Source organism: Echiichthys vipera, assembly GCF_963691815.1.
Source record: "Echiichthys vipera genome assembly, chromosome: Y".
NCBI lineage: Eukaryota > Metazoa > Chordata > Actinopteri > Perciformes > Trachinidae > Echiichthys > Echiichthys vipera.
The window spans coordinates 8,553,389-8,574,081 of record NC_139849.1 but is presented as its reverse complement, the minus strand read 5'-3'; positions in this window follow the sequence as shown (position 1 = coordinate 8,574,081).

Here is a 20,693-nt window from a genome sequence, read left to right as displayed (position 1 = left end):
ATCTGTCCTCTAATTTGCTCTTACAGAGCTGGCTTCTGATTGGCTCTCACTGGCCTCTGATTGGTTCTCACAGAGCTGGCTTCTGATTGGCTCTTACAGAGCTGGCTTCTGAACCGGCCTCTGATTGGTTCTCACTAAGTATACCTCAAATCTGCTCTCACAGGCCTCTGATTGGCTCTCAAAGAGCTGGCTTCTGATTGGCTATGACAGAGCTGCAACTGATTTGCTCTTACAGAGCTGGCTTCTGATTGGCTCTTGCCAAGCTCGCCTTTGATTGTTTCTCACCGGGCTGTCTTCTGATCAGCTATCTGGCCTCAAATTGCTGATTTGCTCTCACTGGCCTCTTATTGGTTCTCACAGAGCTGGCCTCTGATTGGCTCTTACTGGCCTCTAATCGGTTTTTCACAGAGCTGGCCTCTGATTGACTCTCGAAGAGCTGGCTTTTGATTGGCTCTTATAGAGCTGGCCTCTGATTGGCTTTCACTGGCATCTGATTCCTTCTCACTGAGCTTGCCTATTATTGGCTCTCACAAAGTTTGCCTACGATTGGCTTTCATCCAATTGACCTCTGATTGTCTCTCAAAGAGTTTGCTTCTGATATGCTCTCGCCGAGTAGGCCTTTAAATCGGTCTCCGAGAGCTGGCATCTGATTGTTTCTCACAGAGCTGTCTTCCTATTGGCTATCTAAGAACTGGCCTCTGATATGCTCTCACAGAGTTTGACTCTGATTTGCTCTCGCAGAGTTGGCCTCTGATTGGTTGTCACAGAGCAGGCCTTTGAATGTCTCTCACTGGCCTCTGATTTGCTCTCATAAGGCTGGCCTCTGATTTGCTCTCATAGGGCTGGCCTCTGATTGGCTCTCACAGGGCGGGCCTCTGATTGGTTCTCACAGAGCTGGCCTCTGATTTGCTCTCACAGTGCTGGCCTCTGATTGGCACTCACAGGGCTGGCCTCTAATTGCTTCTCACAGAGCTGGCTTTCGATTTTATCTCACAGAGCTGGCCTCTAATTTGCTATTACAGAGTTTACCTCTGATTTGCTCTCACAGAGCTAGCCTCTGATTGGTTGTCACAGAGCTGGCCTCTCATCCCGTCTCAGAGGCTTTCACTGGCCTCTGATTCCTTCTCACTGAGCTGGCCTATTATTGGCTCTCACACAGTTTGCCTCCGATTGGCTTTCATCCAATTGACCTCTGATTGGCTCTCAAAGAGTTTGCTTCTGATATGCTCTTCCTATTGGTTATCTGAGAACTGGCCTCTGATTTGCTCTCACAGAGTTTGCCTCTGATTTGCTCTCACAGAGTTGGCCTCTGATTGGTTTTAACAGAGCAGGCCTTCGAATGGCTCTCACTGGCCTCTGATTGGCTCTCACAGGGCTGGCCTCTAATTGCTTCTCACAGAGCTGGCTTCTGATTTTATCTCACAGAGCTGGCCTCTAATTTGCTCTTACAGAGCTGGCTTCTGATTGGCTCTCACTGTCCTCTGATTGCCTCTCAAAGAGCAGACTTCTGATTGGCTCTTACAGAGCTGGCATCTGTTTGGCTCTCAGAGAGCTGGCCTCTAATTACTTCTTACAGGGCTGGCCTCTGATTGGCTCTTACAGAGCTGGCCTCTCATCTCGTCTCACAGAGCTGGCCTCTGTCTTTTGATTTTCTCTCAAAGAGCAGGCCTCTGATTGGCTCTCACTGGCCCCTGATTGGCTCTGACAGAGCTGACCTCTGATACGCTCTAACTGGCCGCGGATATGTTCTCACAGAGCTGGCCTCTGATTGGCTCTTTCTGGCCTCTGATTGGCTATGACAGAACTGGCCTCGGATTGGCTCTTACAGATCTGGCTTCTGATTGGCTCTCACTGGCCGCTGATTGGTTTTCACAGAGCTGGCTTCCGATTGGCTCTTACAGAGCTGGCTTCTGATTGGATCTTGCCAAGCTCGCCTTTGATTTTTTCTCACAGAGCTGTCTTCTGATCAGCAATCTGAGAACTGGCCTCAAATTGCTTCTCACAGTGCTGGCCTCTGATCTGCTCTTACAGAGCTGGCTTCAAATTTTCTCTCACAGAGCTGGCCTCTGATTAGCTCTCACTGTGCTGGCCTCTGATTGGCTCTTACTGGTCTCTGATTGGCACTCACTGGCCCTTGATAGGTTTTGAGGGAGCTGGCTTCTGATTTGCTCTCACAGGGCTGGCCTCTAATTTTCTCACACACACATGGCCTCTAATTCGCTCTTACAGAGCTGGCTTCTGATTGGGTCTTACAGAGCTGGCTTCTGATTGGCTCTCACATAGCTGGCCTCTAACTGGCCTCAGATATGTTCTCACAGAGCTGGCCTCTGATTGGCTCTAGCTGGCCTCTGAATGGTTCTCACAGAGCTGGCCTCTGATTTGCTCTCACAGGGCTGGCCTCTGATTGGCTCTCACAGGGCTGGCCTCTGATTGGCTTTCACAGAACTGGCCTCTGATTGCTTCTCAAAGAGCTCGCCTCTGATCTGTTCTCACAGAGCTGGCCTCTGATTTGCTCTCTGGGGCCTCTTATTGGTTCTCACAGAGCTGGCCTCTGATTGGCGCTTACTGGCCTCTGATTTGCTCTCACAGAGTTTGCCTCTGATTTGCTCTCACAGAGTTGGCCTCTGATTGGTTGTCACAGAGCAGGCCTTCGAATGGCTCTCACTGGCCTCTGATTTGCTCTCACAAGGCTGGCCTCTAATTGCTTCTCACAGAGCTGGCTTCTAATTTTATCTCACAGAGCTGACCTCTAATTTGCTCTTACAGAGCTGGCTTCTAATTGGCTCTCACTGTCCTCTGATTGCTTCTCACAGAGCTGAATTCTGATTGGCTCTTACACAGCTGGCATCTGATTGTTTCTCACAGAGCTGGCCTCTGATTTGCTATTACAGAGTTTACATCTGATTTGCTCTCACAGAGTTAGCTTTTGATTGGTTGTCACAGAGCAGGCCTTTGAATGGCTCTCACTGGCCTCTGATTTGTTCTCACAGAGCTCGCCTTTCATTGGCTCTCACAGAGCTGGCCTCTAATTGCTTCTTACAGGGCTGGCCTCTGATTGGCTCTCACAGAGCTGGCCTCTGATTTGCTTTCACAGGGCTGGCCTCTGATTGGCTCTCATAGGGCTGGCCTCTGATTGGCTCTCACAGAACTGGCCTCTAATTACTTCTCACAGAGTTGGCCTCTAATTTGCCTTTAAAGAGCTGGCTTCTGATTGGCTCTCACTGTCCTCTGATTGCTTCTTACAGAGCTGACTTCTGATTGGCTCTTACAGAGTTGGCCTCTGATTGGCTCTCACATAGCTGGCTTCTTATCGCTCTAACTGGCCTCAGTTATGTTCTCACAGAGCTGGCCTCTGATTTGCTCTAACTGGCCTGTGATTGCTTCTAACAGAGCTGGCCTCTGATCTGCTCTTACAGAGCTGGCTTCTAATTTGCTCTCACAGAGCTGGCCTCTGATTGGCTCTCACTGGTCTCTGATTGGCACTCACTGGCCCTTGATTAGTTTTGACAGATCAGGCTTCTGATTTGCTCTCACAGAGCTGGCTTCTGATTGGCTCTTACAAAGCTGGCTTCTAAATGGCTCTCACTCCGCTGGACTCTGATACGCTCTAACTGGCCTCAGATATGTTCTCACAGAGCTGGCCTCTGATTGGCTCTCACCGGTCTCTGATTTGCTCTCACAGGGCTGGCCTCTTATCGGCTCTTACAGAGCTAGCTTTTGATTGGCTTTCACTGAGCTGGCCTCTGATTGGCTCCCACTGGTCTCTGATTTGTTCTCACAGAGCTGGCTTCTGATTGGCTCTTACAGAGCTGGCTTCTGATTTGCTCTTACAGAGCTGGCTTCTAATTTGCTCTCACAGGCCTCTGATTTGTTCTCACAGAGCTGGCTTCTGATTGGCTCTCACAGAGCTTGCCCCTAATTGCTTCACAAAGAGCTGGCTTCTGATCTGCTCTATCTGGCCTCAGATATGTTCTCACAGAGCTTGCGTCTGATTGGCTCTAACTGGCCTCTGATTGGTTCCTTACAGAGTTGGCCTCTGATTGGCTCTCACTGGCCTCTGATTGGCTCTCAAAGAGCTGGCTGCTGATCTGCTCTTACAGAGCTGGCTTCTAATTTGCTCTCACAGAGCTGGCCTATGATTGTCTCTCACTGAGCTGGCCTCTGATTGGCTCTCACTGGTCTCTGATTGGCACTCACTGGTCCTTGATTGGTTATGACAGAGCGGGCTTCTGATTTGCTCTCACGGGGCTGGCCTCTGATTTGTTCGCACAGAGCTGGCTTCTGATTGGCTCTTACAAAGCTGGCTTCTGATTGGCTCGCACATAACTGGCCTCTGATATGTTCTCACAGAGCTGGCCTCTGATTGGCTCTAGCTGGTCTTTGATTGGTTCTCGAGGAGCTGGCCTCTGATTGGCTCTCACTGGCCTCTGCTTTGCTCTCACAGGGCTGGCCTCTGATCTGCTCTTACAGAGCTAGCTTCTGATTGGCTCTCACTGAGCTGGCCTCTGATTGGCTCCCACTGGTCTCTGATTGGTTCTCACAAAGCTGGCTTCTGATTGGCCCTCACTTGCCTCTGATTGGCTTTAACTGGCCTCTGAATAGCTCTCACCCAGTAGACCTCTGATTGGCTCTGACAGAGCTGGCTTTTGATTGGCTTTCACAGATTAGCTCTCTGATTGACTTTCATCCGGTTGACCTCTGATTGACTCTCAAAGAGCTGGCTTCTTATTGTCTCTTACAGAGCAGGCCTCTGATACACTCTTACTTGCCTCTGATATGTTCTCACAGAGCTGGCCTCTGATTGGCTCTCACTGGCCTCTGATTGGCTCTCACAGAGCTGTCCTCTGATTGGCTCTAAATGGCTTGAGATTTGTTCTCACAGAGCTGGCCTCTGATTGGCTCTCACTAGCCTCTTATTGGCTCTCACAGGGCTGGCCTCTGATTGGCTCTCACAGAACTGGCCTCTGATTGCTTCTCACAGAGCTCGCCTCTGATCTGTTCTCACAGAGCTGGCCTCTGATTTGCTCTGACTGGTCTCTGATTGGCACTCACTGGTCCTTGATTGGTTTTGACAGAGCTGGCTTCTGATTTGCTCTCACAGGGCTGGCCTCTGATTTGTTCTCACAGAGCTGGCTTCTGATTGGCTCTTACAAAGCTGGCTTCTGATTGGCTCGCACATAACTAGCCTCTGATTGGCTCTAGCTGGTCTCTGATTGGTTCTCACAGAGCTGGCCTCTGATTGGCTCTCACTGGCCTCTGATTTGCTCTCACAGGGCTGGCCTCTGATCTGCTCTTACAGAGCTAGCTTCTGATTGGCTCTCACTGAGCTGGCCTCTGATTGGCTCCCACTGGTCTCTGATTGGTTCTCACGGAGCTGGCTTCTGATTGGCTCTCACTGGCCTCTGATTGGCTTTAACTGGCCTCTGGATAGCTCTCACCCAGTAGACCTCTGATTGGCTCTGACAGAGCTGACTTTTGATTGGCTTTCACAGATTAGCTCTCTGATTGGCTTTCACCCGGTTGACCTCTGATTGACTCTCAAAGAGCTGGCTTCTTATTGTCTCTTACAGAGCATGCCTCTGATACACTCTTACTTGCCTCTGATATGTTCTCAGAGAGCTGGCCTCTGATTGGCTCTCACTGGCCTCTGATTTTCTCTCACAGAGCTGACCTCTGATTGGCTCTCACTGGCCCTTGAATGGTTTTGAAAGAGCTGGCTTCTGATTGGCTCTTTCAGAGCTGGCCTCTAATTGGCTCTTACGGGCCTCTGGTTGGCTATGACAGAGCTGGCCTTAGATTGGCTCTTACAGATCTGGCTTCTGATTGGCTCTCACTGGCCTCTGATTGGTTTTCACAGAGCTGGCTTCTGATTGGCTCTTACAGAGCAGGCTTCTGATTGGATTTTGCCACGCTCGCCTTTGATTTTTTCTCACAGAGCTTTCTTCTGATCGGTTCTGACAGAGCTGGGGCCTCATGTATCAATGTTGCATACGCACAAAAACGTGGCGTACGCCATTTTCCACGCCAACGTTCAGATGTATCAAAAGTGAAATGGCCGTGGAAATGTGCGGTGCGCCACGCAAACTTCATGGCTGTCGTACGCACGTTTCTACAGCTATTGTTTCGTTGGCGACACTTAGAGGTGATGCTGGGAAACTGTTAGTTATGTGAAAACAATTCATCCTCAGTGTAATGTGCGCATCAGAGACACATTAATGGAAAATTAACACACACGTGTTTGCAATCATAAGGATGGATATAAAAGTATGCGCAATTTAATGAAAAATGGCATTAACAATGGCAGCCTTGGCCTTGTTAGAAGACATTGCAAATGGTAATATCAGATGCGAGAGGGTGTTTAGAGATCGGGAAGATCTGATAGCAAATGATGACAACTGGCTCATGAGTCGTTTCAGGTTGCCGAGGCCAGTGTTACTGGAGCTGTGCGCGGAGCTGCGGCCAGCCCTAGAACGACACACAGCCAGGAGCCAGGGGTTGTCCATTCCCACACAGGTGCTGACCACTCTGGGGTTTCTGGCAACGCGTGACTCGTTCAATATAAACAATAGCATGGTTGGGAACAGGTTGGAGGCTGGCACGGTGCGCAATGGGTGGCTTCTCGGGTGAGTAAATAATTTATCCGTTTAATGCGCCCCGAATTTAAACCAGCACAATGCCCGTTTGGACACGCGCATTCAAATATGTGTATTTGTTTTTTTCCCTGGTGAAAATAGAATGGCAGAGCTATCTTGCGTTAAGTTGGAAATGTCACACTTCAGTAGCCAAGGCGCACCTCTGCAGTCATTAATATAAGTGTGATCAGTCTTGTCAATCCTTGTAATTAAGTTGTTTTGTCCTGTTTGTTTTCCCGCGAACAGTAGTGTGATTGTATATATATATATATGGTTACCCCCTGAGAACGTGGCTGTTGACCCCTCTCACTAACCCCGGCACCGACCAAGAGGGGAGATACAACGACCGCCATTCCCGAACTCGGGCAGTGGTGGAGAGGGCAATTGACCTATTGCTGTACACACCTGAGAAGGTGAGCCGCATCGTGCTGGCCTATGGTGTCCTGCACAACTTGGCACACCGCCATGGCATACCACTGCCAGAGCACCCCCCACCAGAGGAACCGGATGCCGGACCCGTCAACCTCGACCCACCCCGCGAAGCGATACTTACTTTATAATTGCATTTATTGCATGATAAATATCTCCCAGTGCATTGACTATTTGATCTAGACGATCACTGACGCCACGGATTGCTCTCACTATTTCCTTCTGTGATTCCAGCACAGCTTTTGAAAGGACACGGCCAGTCGGGCGGATGTCAACTGGCGTGGAGTCGCCGGGGCGTGTGGTGCTGGAGGTGCCGGTGGAGACGCCAGGGCGCACGGTGCAGAGGGAGGAGCCCTCTCCTCTCTCATCGCCTATTGAGAAATAATAATAAAAAAATGAAGTAATTAAACATGAGTCAATGTGTTTATATCCTGGCAACTTAACGCACAAGCATGTGTAATGTGAGCAGCCTGGTAAAATGACATTCCTGAGTTTAACACATTTACCTTGAGGATGATCTGTGTCGCCTTCATGGCCCCCCACAACTCCGCTTAGAGCTGTGTCCTCCACAATAGCCGCCACTCTCTGATCAAAAGGGGGTCAGTTCCTCCCCACCGCCCGTTGCGGTGATACTTCGGCGGTGGGCCGAAATCCTCCGCTTCACCTCCACCTTCACGTCGGACCATTTTTTTTAAAATTTCAGTGGGAGGGCGCTGCTCCGACCCCACAGCGTTCACTGCCTCACACACACACTCCCACTCAAATGTCTTTTTCTTTGTGTTTATCCCTGAAGAGAGGCTACCAAATAACACAGCTCTTCGGTCTCCATTTCATTTAATAAAATTTCGAGCTTAGACTCGTTGAAGTTGCGCTTCTTACCTTTACTTATCGTTTAAATCTGATGGTGCAGAGAGGGAATCCCCGGTGCAGGCCCTATTTACATTGATTTGCATATTTAAATAGGGGCGTGGACAGGGAGGAGTTCAGCACTTCTACATGTGCGCTCAATTCAACGTTAAATGGGATGTACAAAGGAAAAGTGCTTGGATCCATACGTACGCACACATTGATACATCTGAATTTTTTTGTGCTGTACGCCAGTTTCTGGATTCTAGCGTACGCCATGTTTTAGTAAGAAAGCCACGCAAGTCTTAGTACATGAGGCCCCTGGTCTCTGATTGACTCTCGAAGAGCTGGCTTTTGATTGGCTCTTATAGAGATGGCCTCATTGGCTTTCACTGGCCTCTATTCCTTCTCACTTAGCTGGCCTCTTATTGGCTCTCACAGAGTGGGCCTACGATTGGCTTTCACCCAGTTGTCCTCTGATTGGCTCTCAAAGATGTTGCTTCTGATATGCTCTCGCCGAGAAGGCCTTTAAATCGGTCTCTGAGAGCTGGAATCTGATGGTTCCTCACAGTGCTGTCTTCCTATTGGCTATCTGAGAACTGGCCTCAAATTGCTTCTCACAATGCTGGGCTCTGATTTGCTCTCACAGAGTTGGCCACTGATTTCTTCTCACAGGGCTGGCCTATGATTGGCTCTCTAAGAGCTGGCCTCTACTTGCTTCTCACAGAGCGAGCCTCTGATCTGCTCTTACAGAGCTATCTTTTGATTTTCTCTCACAGAACTGGACTCTAATTTGCGCTCACAGAGCTGACTTCTGATTGGCTCTTACAGAGCTGGCCTCTGATACGCTCTAACTGGCCTCGGATATGTTCTCACCGAGCTGGCTTCTGATTGGCTCTCACTGGCCTCTGAGTTGTTCTCACAGAGCTGGCCTCTGATTGGCTCTCAAAGAGCTGGCTTCTGATTGGCTATGACAGAGCTGGCTTCGGATTGGCTATGACAGAGCTGGCTTCTGATTGGTTCTTGCCAAGCTCGCCTTTGATTAGGTCTCAGAGAGCTGGCATCTGATTGTTTCTCACAGAGCTGTCTTCTGATCAGCTATCTGAGAACTGGCCTCTGACTTGCTCTCACAGGGCTGGCCTGTGATTGGCTTGCACAGAGCTGGCTTCTAATTGCTTCTCACAGAGCTGGCCTCTGATCTGCTCTTACAGATTCTGATTCGCTCTCACATGGCTGGCCTCTGATTGGCTCTGCACGAGAGTAAGCCTACCTTTATTATGGCTAGAATATATTATTCGCTGAATTAAATATGAATTAACCCGACTCGTTAAAATTTAGGATTAATTTTACCTCGAACTAGGGCACCACACCAAAATAAGACAGGATGTTTATTAAACTTTGGTGAAGGTTTAATTCCTGTTAGTAATTTAAAGTAATTGATCGTTTAAATTTTATCAGTCTCGTCTTGAACGCGCCAGTTCGTACCAAAGCCTTTTACTGTACAGAACGGAAGATTCTAACAACGACTTAAGATTATAAATATTTATTTGACTACCTAGCAAGGAGAATACAGGATAGTGCAACAGTGAATAGAGAAGTGAAAAAGGGTTAAATGTGGATATAAAAAGCTTAAGACCAGAGTGATTCAGACCTACGGGGCTGGTTTATAATATTACTGGCGGACTTAAACTGGCTCTAATTAGCCTGTCAACAGAACTCGGATCAGAATTCGAGGCTTTAATCCTCAAGGAGGTTATGGAACTGTCACCAATGTTTCAACCAAGAGTTGCATTAAAAGGCCAACCTTACTTTGCCGTTGATATTACTGGCGTCTTACAGTACCATTGCAGGTTCCTTAGGTCCGAGTCCCGGTGTTTGGCGGACCTGAGTTCTAGACTGGGTCAGCTGCGCAGTTGTTTTGGCGGGGCTTGTCTGCTCCCGTCCCGTCTTGGATTCAGCTCTGCAGCTCTGCACGTGGCTTGCCTCTGCTCTTGTTTTTGGTTGACAAAAAGGTTCTGATCGATTCTGTGGACTGGTGTCGCAAGTTCGATGCAATTTGCCGGCCGGACAAAAAAGCAAAGACAGCACGAGGGGTTTTACAATACTTATAAAAGATAAAAACGTGTCGTAGAAAACTTAGAAAGTCACGCGATAAAAATAGGTTAATAAACGAAAATACTTTAGTAAGAAAACAAAATATAAAGTAACGTCTCTTGCAAACTTTGGGTTAACAAAGTTGAACAAAAGAAACAAAAACGAAGGAAGCGCTGAAGAGGGGGAGAAGAGATGCAGTAAAAGTTAAGGTGAAGCGAGAAGAGAGTGAGAGACAGCAGTCTCTTCCTTTTCTATGGAAGAAAAGGGGGAGTGAGCAGGGGTCTCCTTCTGACCCAACCCTTTGGCTCTGAGCCAATTAACTGCTTTATTATGCCGGAATTCTAACAGGAAAAATTGAACTATCTTTGGTTGATTTTCCGTTATTAAGCTTTCTGATATCCAATTTAACCAAAATCTTTAGGCAGACAGTTTTAACAGATACAGATACTGAGTGACGGGGCCTATTATTTAAGCACAAAATATTTCAGGAATTAGACAGAGACTTTGCACTTCTGAACCACATAAACATAATCACAACAAGATACAAATAATGCATATACTGTTACACACTTGCAAGAATGTCTTTGAACAGCCAGTTGCGATGAAACATCAAACTTTAACTGTTCTCCAAACTTTCACACAAAGTTCTGTTGTTTAGATCTTATCACTGAAATTCCCTCTGTCTCTAAAACAGAGACCGATCCTCCAGTTCGAATTGCGGTCAGATTTGCGTTGATTTAGGATAAAAGGGTCCTTCATCCTGAAGTTCTGGGTTTTAATTACCCTAGGAGGGTTTGAGGTTGTAAAAACACACCTTATCTCATATTGAAACAAGTATGAAAACGTCTTATCTCCCACTCCCTTCCTGTGACGCTGAGTAGAAAAACCAGACACAAAGAACTCATTAACCAGCACTTCCTCGCGGGGTCCTACAATTCCCCCCTGTTGTCGAGCAAAGGACTTGGAACCTTTGGCTCGAGAAGTCCTGCAGGTCCTTGTGGAAGGGCTCCGCTGGTCATCGATGGGGAGTTTTGCCCGTCGTCGTTGAGGAGGCAAACATGGTTATGGCACAGCTCATGGTTAAACATTTGTGTTAATTTTGTAAAGGTAAAAGGGAATAAGGAAAGATAAGGGCATACCGTTAATAAAGAAACCTAGCTATCTCTAGACTGATTTCTTCGGTTATTCGTAATCTGCTAGAAGACGGGTGGGGTCTGGACAAAAATCTCATGTGACTCATCACTCTCTTCCTCCACTACACGGAGTCCGGCGGGAGGATAATTGGGTTCTGTCCCTCTGCGTCTAACTATCTTTTCTAACCCACTGGTACACTTGTTGAGCTTTCATTGTAGGCTTTGGGTGCGTTTGAGATCGAAGAAAGCCATGCCGAAAGTTGGAAAAATTCCCTAATACCACGGCGGCTGCGAGCACTGAGTCAGGGGTCGACCAGGCATACGTGATGGGCTGGATAGGGTCCTTCTTTTGAGAGGAGATTTCTTTAAGTACATCATCAACCGGAGTCAGATAAATGGTCCTAGTCCCTTTGTAGTGCACTTGCTGAATGGTCTCTGGGCTGAGTTCTAGAGTATGCTTTCTGAAGAACTCAGAAACCTCAATCTCACTCTTGTATTGGTACGAGTCTAAGTAGTAGAGTGCCACGTCATCAACATGTAGGATGGCGTTCTTTGGTATGCTGATCCATAATGTCTGGTCGGGTAGAGTTATGCGGGTGGCAGTGTCATGCTGGTCGTAAGTCAGATTAGCTGTCCTTACTGGTGGGTTAACCAACCAACGTCCTCCTACATTTTCAGCCTGAGTCGTGGTGATTCGGGATCTGGGTGTAACGGTTGTTGGGCAACGAGAGTCAGTAGTCATGGCTTTTAGTCCACAAATTCCGTCTGTGTTGTACCGTATAAAGGGCTTACTGGGACAAAGGTAGTGAATTTCCTTCATGAGGGTGCACATCCTCATATTTTGGGCCAAATACAGTTTCGGGTTGTTATCGTGGTAGGCGATGAGCGACGGGGTCTGCACCTTAACTTGCGTGTCGCCCTGCCAGAATCCCACATTCACCACGTCCTTCAATCTGTAAATGTTCTCAGCAGCAATGATAGGGAGGTTGATGATGAACCCTATCTCTCTCTGTTCTAGATCGACATAAATGGGAACGGCACTACCTAGCGAGTATGCTAAGTGGGCCGAAGAGGGGTGACTGCGTCCCTAGTGGTGGTTGCCAGAATGTTCTGCAACAGAAAAAGGGGAATGAGGTATGGGGGAATCTTACCCATCGCTAAGCTATCCACTGACGATCCTATGTCTCTAAGCATGTCGTTCATTAGCAGGGTAACTAGTTGAATGTGAGCATGATCAACCGAAACAACTGACAGGAGAGAGTTTACTGTGCGGATGGTCTTGTTCAGAGCCTCGCTGTGAGTGTTCACCACGAGGATGGTTCCTTTCAATGACTGTCCTACCACTTGTAACTCGCGCTTTTGTCGGTTAACCTGTGCTCTGAGGTCTGGAATTTCAGCTCGAATTCACCCATATGGCGTTTTACCGTGGACAGGCTGTCTGCGTTGACTGAGGAGAGTCCCAATCCAAAAAGGGAGCCCACGACAGAAGCCGCCGTAAGGAGTCCGCCAATAAACCGCTTGGGTCGACGACTAAACCCACTCAGTTCCGACTGAGTAATGGTGAACTTCTGCAGCTGCTGCAGCATGTGGGTCACATCTGCTTCAGCATTCATGACCACATCTTCATTCCATTGTAGGCCTGCCCAGCTAGTGAGTTCTACCGTGGTTGGCACATTTTTCCGACATACGTCCTGGGGGTTTAGTCTGACAAACACTTTCTGTGTGTGCAGACGGCAATTAGTGATCAGCAGCCCGGTTGTTCTTTAAGAACAATCCCGGAGTTCGGTCCTGGTTCTGTTATCTCAGGAAGAACAGCAGTGGTCACCAGGCCGGGCGTCAGGAGTGTCAGCAGCCAGGTCATCCTGGCGAGAAGAATACACATGATTAGATATACAATTTAGTCTGTCGGCTACCCCCCTGAAGTGTCCAGTACTTCAATTGGGTGGCTTTGAGATGAACCTTCAATCAATTTTCTATGAATTTGCAAGCAACACAAATTAAAAAACCTTTGAGATTTCCTCTTTTTCTACGCGCTCTTGGCACCTTTGGTGCTTTAGATGTTTCTATCCCTTTTTATGACCTAAATAGAGGCGTTGGCGTCCCCTACAAGTCCCATGGGGTTTTTGTGTGGTCTAATCTGGTACCCATTGAAACCTTGGCTCTTTCTGACCTCTGCTAACCTTGATCTGGTAAACCACGGCAGAGAGTTTGTCGGTGATTACATAAGGACCAGCCCAGTGAGGGAGAAGCTTTGAGGCAAAAGTGGCCTTGAGGTGTTTGTTCAAGTCAGCCATGTATTCATGAGTGGTGTGTGCTGTAGCTATGTTTGGGAGGTTTATGGGAGGTAGCTCGGATAGCCATCAGAATTAAAGGAAGCTTCACGTCCCAATCTCTCTGGTTGAGTGCCACATACTGTCTCAGTATGCTCACGCCTGTCTGGTTAGCTCTTTATACCTGGCCAGAGGACTGAGGGTGGTAGCTGATGTGGAGATTTGCTTTCACACCCAGCAGTTGCCATAGCTTCTGCATGACCTCTGCAGTGAAGTGTGTGCCTTTATCTGAGTCAACACGAATTGGGAGACCAAACCGCGAGAAAATGTGGTTCATCAGTAGGTAGGCCGTGGTCTGTGCTGTGTCATTTGGGGCTGGAAGGCCTCGACCCATTTGGTGAATGCACAGGTGACCGTAAGAAAATACTTGTTGCCCCTAGTTGACTTTGTTAGGGGTCCTACCGAGTCAATTTGGAGGTTTGACCAGGGGAAAGAAATGCCTCTTCTTTGTAAGGGGGCTCTGTGAAGCGGGTTCAATGGTTGGAACTGGCAGCAGACAAGACAGCCTTTGATGTAGTCAGCTACATCTTCCTGCATGTGTGGCCAGTAGCCCACTTGTTGGAATGCTTGGCATGTTGCCTTGGTTCCTTTATGGCCTGCGCATGGGGGGTCATGGGCGTGCATTAGCATCACCTCCCTGAGGCTGCTAGGAACCACGAAAGCAGAGGAAGTGAGATCCTTGGAGACGTGAACAAGTAGCCCCTTGACGACGCGTAGGGACGGCCACGCATTGTACAGGTCGAGTCCAGGTCGAGTACTTGGTCGAGTCCAAGTCCTCGGCGGAGACGCCGTGGGCTGAAGCGTCTGAAGCATACGGCTGATAGCCGGGTCAAGAGACTGAAGGGACACGAGGTCCGAATCGGTGAGCTCGGGGTAGGCAGGGGTAGGAGCCGCTGCTTGGGCCCGAGTGACCGCACAGACCAGTGGGTTGGGAGGGCAGGGAAAAGACTCAGCGTCGAATTGCCATTGAGACCCATTTACAGCGCCCTGCTTTGCCAGTGTCAGTCAGGTCGTTGAGCACTTTGTCCTGTCCAGGGACACAAGAGTGGCCTCTGACCTTTTTCCAGTAGACCTGCATGTCATGTGCCTCTACCAGATGATCGCAAGCCATTAAGAGTTCCCTGTGCTTGACAGGTTTCCTGTTGGAGGTCAGGACACCATTCCGTTTCCACAAGGGCAGGTGGCATGAAAAGCTCAGACGTGCGTAATTGGAGTCCGTGCAGACGACCAATGTTTTAAGGGTTTCCCCGCACTGCCAACTGGAGCGTGATCAGAATGCCCGCTATTTCAGCATATTGGGAGGATTGGGAGCCCAGGTTGAACTGTTCTGGTTCAAATGGATTGTCATCGACCCACGCCACACCTACACCTTCCCGCACCGTGGCTTCATGGTGAAAAGAACAGCCATCCATGTAAGCTGTGATCATGCCTGCACAGACATTTTGATCAAAGTAGTGGTGACGTGACGGTTCTGTAGCCGGGGGGTGTTAGATTACCGTGCTATCAGGGGAGTCATCCCCTGTGCACCTTTGGCAGGCTCCAAGACCGGTGCCAAGGGGTGTTCTATTGTTTTGTGTATAGCGCACCTCCATGTCAAAACTCTGGAGAGCCATCAGCCATGATGCAACTCTGGCATGGTCACAACGCCCTCTCTGCTCCATTGGCTGTGGAGGAAGGTCACTGGCTGGTGGTGGGTTTCGACGATAATCTTTTGTCCACCTAAGTAGTTGGAGAAGCACTTAACAGTCCACACCGTCGCCAGCAGTGCCTTTTCACAATCGCTGTATTTGAGTTCAGGGGCCAGTAAGGTTTTGCTGGCATAGGCCACGACTCGTTTATTGCGTTCATGTAGCTGGTACAGGCCTGCACTCATACAGCCTTCAGAGAAGCCCACTTCCAGGTGGAATTCTTTGGTGCAGTCTGGAAACGCCAGGCAGGGAGCAGAGCAAAGCCTTTCTTTCAAAGCCTGCATGGCCTGCTCTTGTGGTGGATCCCAGATGAAAGGAGAGTCGTTCTTAAGCAACTCTGTTAGTGGTTTGGCTAAATCCGCATAGTTCTCTATGAACTGGCGAAAATAGTTGCAAACTCCTAAGAATCTGCGAAGCTCGGATATGTTTTCTAGGAGCTTTGATGTTCGAGATGCCTTGAACGCGGTCCGTTTGCAGTTTGACTCCATCTGAAGTTACAAGGAGGCCTACATAGTTCACCTTGGTCTTACACCACTGGCACTTAGAGAGGGAGACCCTCGCTCCAGCAGCAGTTAGTTGTCCGAGCACATGGTCCATTTCTTCTAATTGGGAGTCCAGAGTCGAACTCCACAAAAGAATTTCATCCACGTAGATGAGGGTGCCACGACTGCGAGCATCGGGACACGCCTTGTTCAGGAAAATGTTGAATTCAGCAGGTGAGTTGGCATAACCAAAGGGGCACCTGGTGAAAGTATACTGTTTGTTTGCAAAGGTAAAAGCCAGCTTGTGCTGCTCATCCGGGAGGACAGGCAGAGTCCAGAACCCTGATGCTATGACCATGGATGAAAAGTACTTTGCGTTCCTGACATTGGGAAGCTCCTGTCCCAGTTGAGTCATTGCCCATCGGGACAGCGGCACCTGCTGGTTGAGCTTGCGATAGTCAATAGTCAGACGCCATTCGCCATTTGGTTTTATCACCGGCCAGAGGGGTGCTGAGTATGTGCTGTTGCATGGATGGATGATGCCTTTTTCCAATAGGTCATCTATGATTTCCTGTACTGGTTCATGGGAGGCTAGTGGGATTTTGTACTGTCGTACAATGGTTGGCCGTGCCTTGGGTGGGGTTGGGATACGTACCGAGTGAATGGTGGTAAGACCACAGTCGGGGGAATCCTTTGCAAAGACTAAAGACTTAAAAACGTTATACTTGTTAAGTACATTGCGGAGTTTATCACGTTCATCTGCACAGGTTAGGGCATCTAATTGTGCCACCACCTGCTCAACCTGAGCTGTGAACACTTCATTTGGATCCCCAATAGAGTCAGGTTTGGCCTCTGAGGGCTCTTGTCTGACGCTGTATGAGAATGGCGGAGAAGTTGTTCTTTGTGACAAGTCAAGGGAGAGGACGGTGACAGTTTGTATTACCATTTCATCCCGTTTAGCGAGGTCAACACGACAGGCAGTGTCTGCAGTAGGTCCCATGGCCGAGAGGAAGGCTATAGCTCTTGAGGGCTTAGTGGACATCACACCGGTCGCTGCTTGATCTTGGGGCAAGGCAGGATGCATAGGCCCTATCACAGGAATCCTTAGCTCAAAGTCATGAAACCTTGTGCTGGTCATCCAACCCAGCGAAGAGGATTTTGGGATCAGAATGTCCGCTGTGGTACTGTTTTGTACCAGCAGGTAGGCTGACCTAGAATGTAGGTTTAGTAAGGGTGTGGCTTCAAGAGACAGCCCCAGTTCAAAGAACAAAGGGGAAGGTTGAAAGAATGCCTGTGAATGATTCAAGCGTTGGCCAGGTTGAATGTACACTTCTACAGCGACATCTTTGGTTCTGGTCGGGACCACCATGTTACAACTGCTAGCTTCCTGGCAGGCTTCTGGAATAGTCTGTCCCGACTTCATGTTTTCTGGGTCATAGACAGTGTCATTGTCTTGGACACCTGTCAGGGACCACAAGATGTTGTTAATCATGTCCACCTGCACATCCAGTCTAGTCAGTATGTCACAACCAACATAGACCTGGCTTGGCAGATCTGGGATGACTGAGAAAAGATGGGTTAAGCTTTTCAGGTTCCACTGAACCTTTAAGGCGGGTTGACTGTGTCGTGGGGTCTGAAGGGAAGCGGAAACGCTTTTTCACAAGAGGAAAGTTAGGGCTGTTACGTGTCAGTGACTCGTATAGTTCTTTGCTGATGCACACGCGATTCTTTTATATTTCAAAACAGCTCGGCTCCAGCCCCCCGCGACCCCGACAGGGACAAGCGGTTGAAGATGCATGAATGAAAAGGAAAGCGCACTGCAGAGCCAAAGTCATCTCCTCGGTTAGTGGCTACCCTCGATAAATTGCATTAAATCAAACAAGGTATCAGATGATTAACATCTTGGTATGGTTCTTCTAGGTGACAAAGGTTATCCTCTAGTGGAATACCTAATAACCCCGCTGACAAACCCCCCTACAGAGCAGGAGCGCAGGTTCAGCAGTGCGCACACACGCCACAGTGGAGCGCTGCTTCGGGTTGACTGCCTCCGTTATTCTTTTCCATGCGCGTTTTTATGGGCCCCTTTTATTCCACTCTTAAGACTGCCAAAAAGCACATCTTTATTTTGCTCCATCTCGGATGTCAGGATGCCGATCTGTGTGTCGGAAAAGTTTCTTTTCGTACCAGTGTTTCTTCTCTCCGTGTTTGACCTCTGTGAAAGAAATTCTCTGGAGTCCTCAGTGTTTCTCAAATCATGTCTTTACTAAATACTGCATGCATACAGGAGAGAGTCTACCCAACCAGGTCTCAAATGATCTCTGCCTGTCTCCAAATCTCTTCAGCAGATATACACTCACATCAAAGCATCTTACAAACACAAGGACATCAAAGTAACAAAAACACCCTACCCAATGTTTATGACCCCAGTGGATGTTATCAGTGTTTTACGACCACCGAATGTCACCATTTGCAAACCCCCTGTGACTCCTATCCAAAATCCCCCCAGCAGTCATTCACAGCTTGACTGTTATGGGATTTACATCATAGATAAATAAAGAGTTACAAAAAAAGTTAGGTCAATCTTTGGTTATTTCTCACACCTCAGTGGGCGAGTCCTCCGAACCAGGAATATTTAAGGGCGTAACATGTAAATGACGATCGAATTCACTCGCCGCATTTATCAAGTCCCGCTCATTCGTACGCTGAGATTGGTCAGTTACGAATGTTTCATAAATCACACGTGGGTCCTTTACTACGACCAATTCTGCGCTCAGATCTGCGCCCGTTTTCACGCAAAATTGATAAATGAGGGCCAATGTCTTTTCCATCCAATTGTGGTTGGTTAGATGTACCTTTGGTTTTGTCTGCTTTGTTTTTGCCTGTTTGCTTGTTCTTTTCGTCTGGATTTTCATCGACAGACGGACTGCTGCAGCGTCTTTCCGGGTGTTGTCTACCCCGCTCGGGGTAGTCTCGGGACCCATTTCCGTTGTGATCCCTATAATCTCGGTTTTGCCAGGTTTTCCACCGGTTAGGGGGAGGCCTACCTTGACGAAAACCCGAGGGGTACTGGTTTGAGTCAAACCGTTGTGAGTATGAGTTTCTACCTGACCACGGTGTTTGTGTGTGCTCACATCCGGACTCAGATCTTTGATAGGGGTAACCTTTCTGTCTACCTTCTGACTGGTAAGACTGTGAGGAGTTTGGGGCCGGACTTGGCTTAGCCGCTGCACCTCCTTCCAGCTCCAGGTCTAAGGACGGAGTGTTGATGTTCAAGACACATGTAGGTTCCATGGGTTTCACCGTTGTCTTTGTTTGGCAAAACCCTTCATAGCTAGATCACGTAGCTGTTGACTGTTGAGGGTTTCCGGACATGCCATGATCCCAAGGTGATGACTGGTTGTTAAGTGAAGATTCCTAACGAAAAGTTGCTTAAAGTGGAACTCTTCTTCCATCTCAGCGTCATTTCTAGCCCCAAAGTACGGCGTATGGAGACGCTCATTGTACTCCTGAGGGGTTTCTTGCCTACCTTGTTTGACTGTCAAGGCGTTGGTCAAGCCTGGCGTGGGTTTATAGCCTTTGAACTCATCCTTCAAAGCTTTACAAAGGTTACCATAATCACCTTTGATGTGAGAAGGTTGTCTTTGTATGAACTTGCTGACGTGTTGGTCGGAAGTCACCCTAATCAGATAGATTTTGTCATTTACCGAAGCATTGGGGAATTTTCGCAGATAAAACTCTATATCTTCAAGATAAGAATTGATGTCATGTACGCCACCTGGTTTAGGCTCAAATCGGCTTACATTGCGGGGCCATCTTGTCCAGGTCTCGGTCAGAGGGTCCACGCATGGGGTAGCCGGTTGAAGGTGGGGAAGGCTGAGGGGGAGGAATCCCCCTCATATGATCAGACAACCCTATGCCAGTCCGTGAAGGAGGGGCTAGAGCTTAGAACGGTAAGGGATGTGGGACGGTCACGTCATACGAGTTGTATTAGGCACCTGTTCTGGGTCCAGCGCGGTTTGCGTCACGAATCATCAGGTCAATGAAATCGCGAGACTGCATAACCAGGGGCCTGTTTCACAAAGCAGGTTTAGTGAAAACTCTGAGTCTGTTAACCCTGATATGAGTAAAACTCCGAGGAGTTTTCCGTTTCACAAAGGGAGGTAACTCAAACCAGAGAGAGAGGGGTAACTCTAGCCTGTTTCACAAAGAGAGGTAACTTAACCTCTCGGTCAGTTACCATAAACCTGGTCGGGACCAGGTTTTTCTCAGAAAACCTTGAGTTTCTCTCTGTCTCCGCCCTCTTTCAGCCACACACGGTGTTTGATTTCCTCATTCATTCAGTCAGCGGGCGAGTTTTGGCGTAGTATAGTTCCGTCTGTTTTTTCAGAAAATCACTGCAAAAATCAGACATTAGAAGTTATATTAGGTGGCGACTATTTCACTACCATGGCATGTCCTTTTGATAACGATCCCGTGGATGAAGGTGCAGAATTACTGCGCAGAGAATTAAATATTCGTCGGGAGATGATTATCAAACTATTGATTATAGATGTGCTTGCATTTCCAGGCAATTCTCTTCTTGAACGGTACCGTTTCATATCCCAGCAGATATTCTGTGTTGCGCTGCGTTTTTTGCCAATGGGAGTTTTTTATACAACATATAAAACAGCCACTTAGGGTCATTTTTACTTTTACTCAAAATGAGGCGTCACCATGAGATTGTGCCAATGTTTTACCTGTTTGAACAATGTTTTTATCTTTTATCTTAAATGAAATAAATTAATAGGCTACCACTCAAGCAGTTCCCCCTGTGACATTACTGTGATTGCAACAGGACTACATTTAAACTTATGCACTGACCCGAGGGTTAGACTCAGAGTTTTTTGAACCTGCTTTGTGAAACGGTCCGTTTCACAAAGCAGGTTCAAAAAACCAGGTATCACCTCCTGTGCTAGGTCTACCAAGGCTGTCTCCGGGTGGTCCTGGGGGTCTGTTATGCTAATTGCCGTTAAACTGCCAGGGCTTTTGTTCCTTTCTTCGTTTGCACTCATTTTGTCGA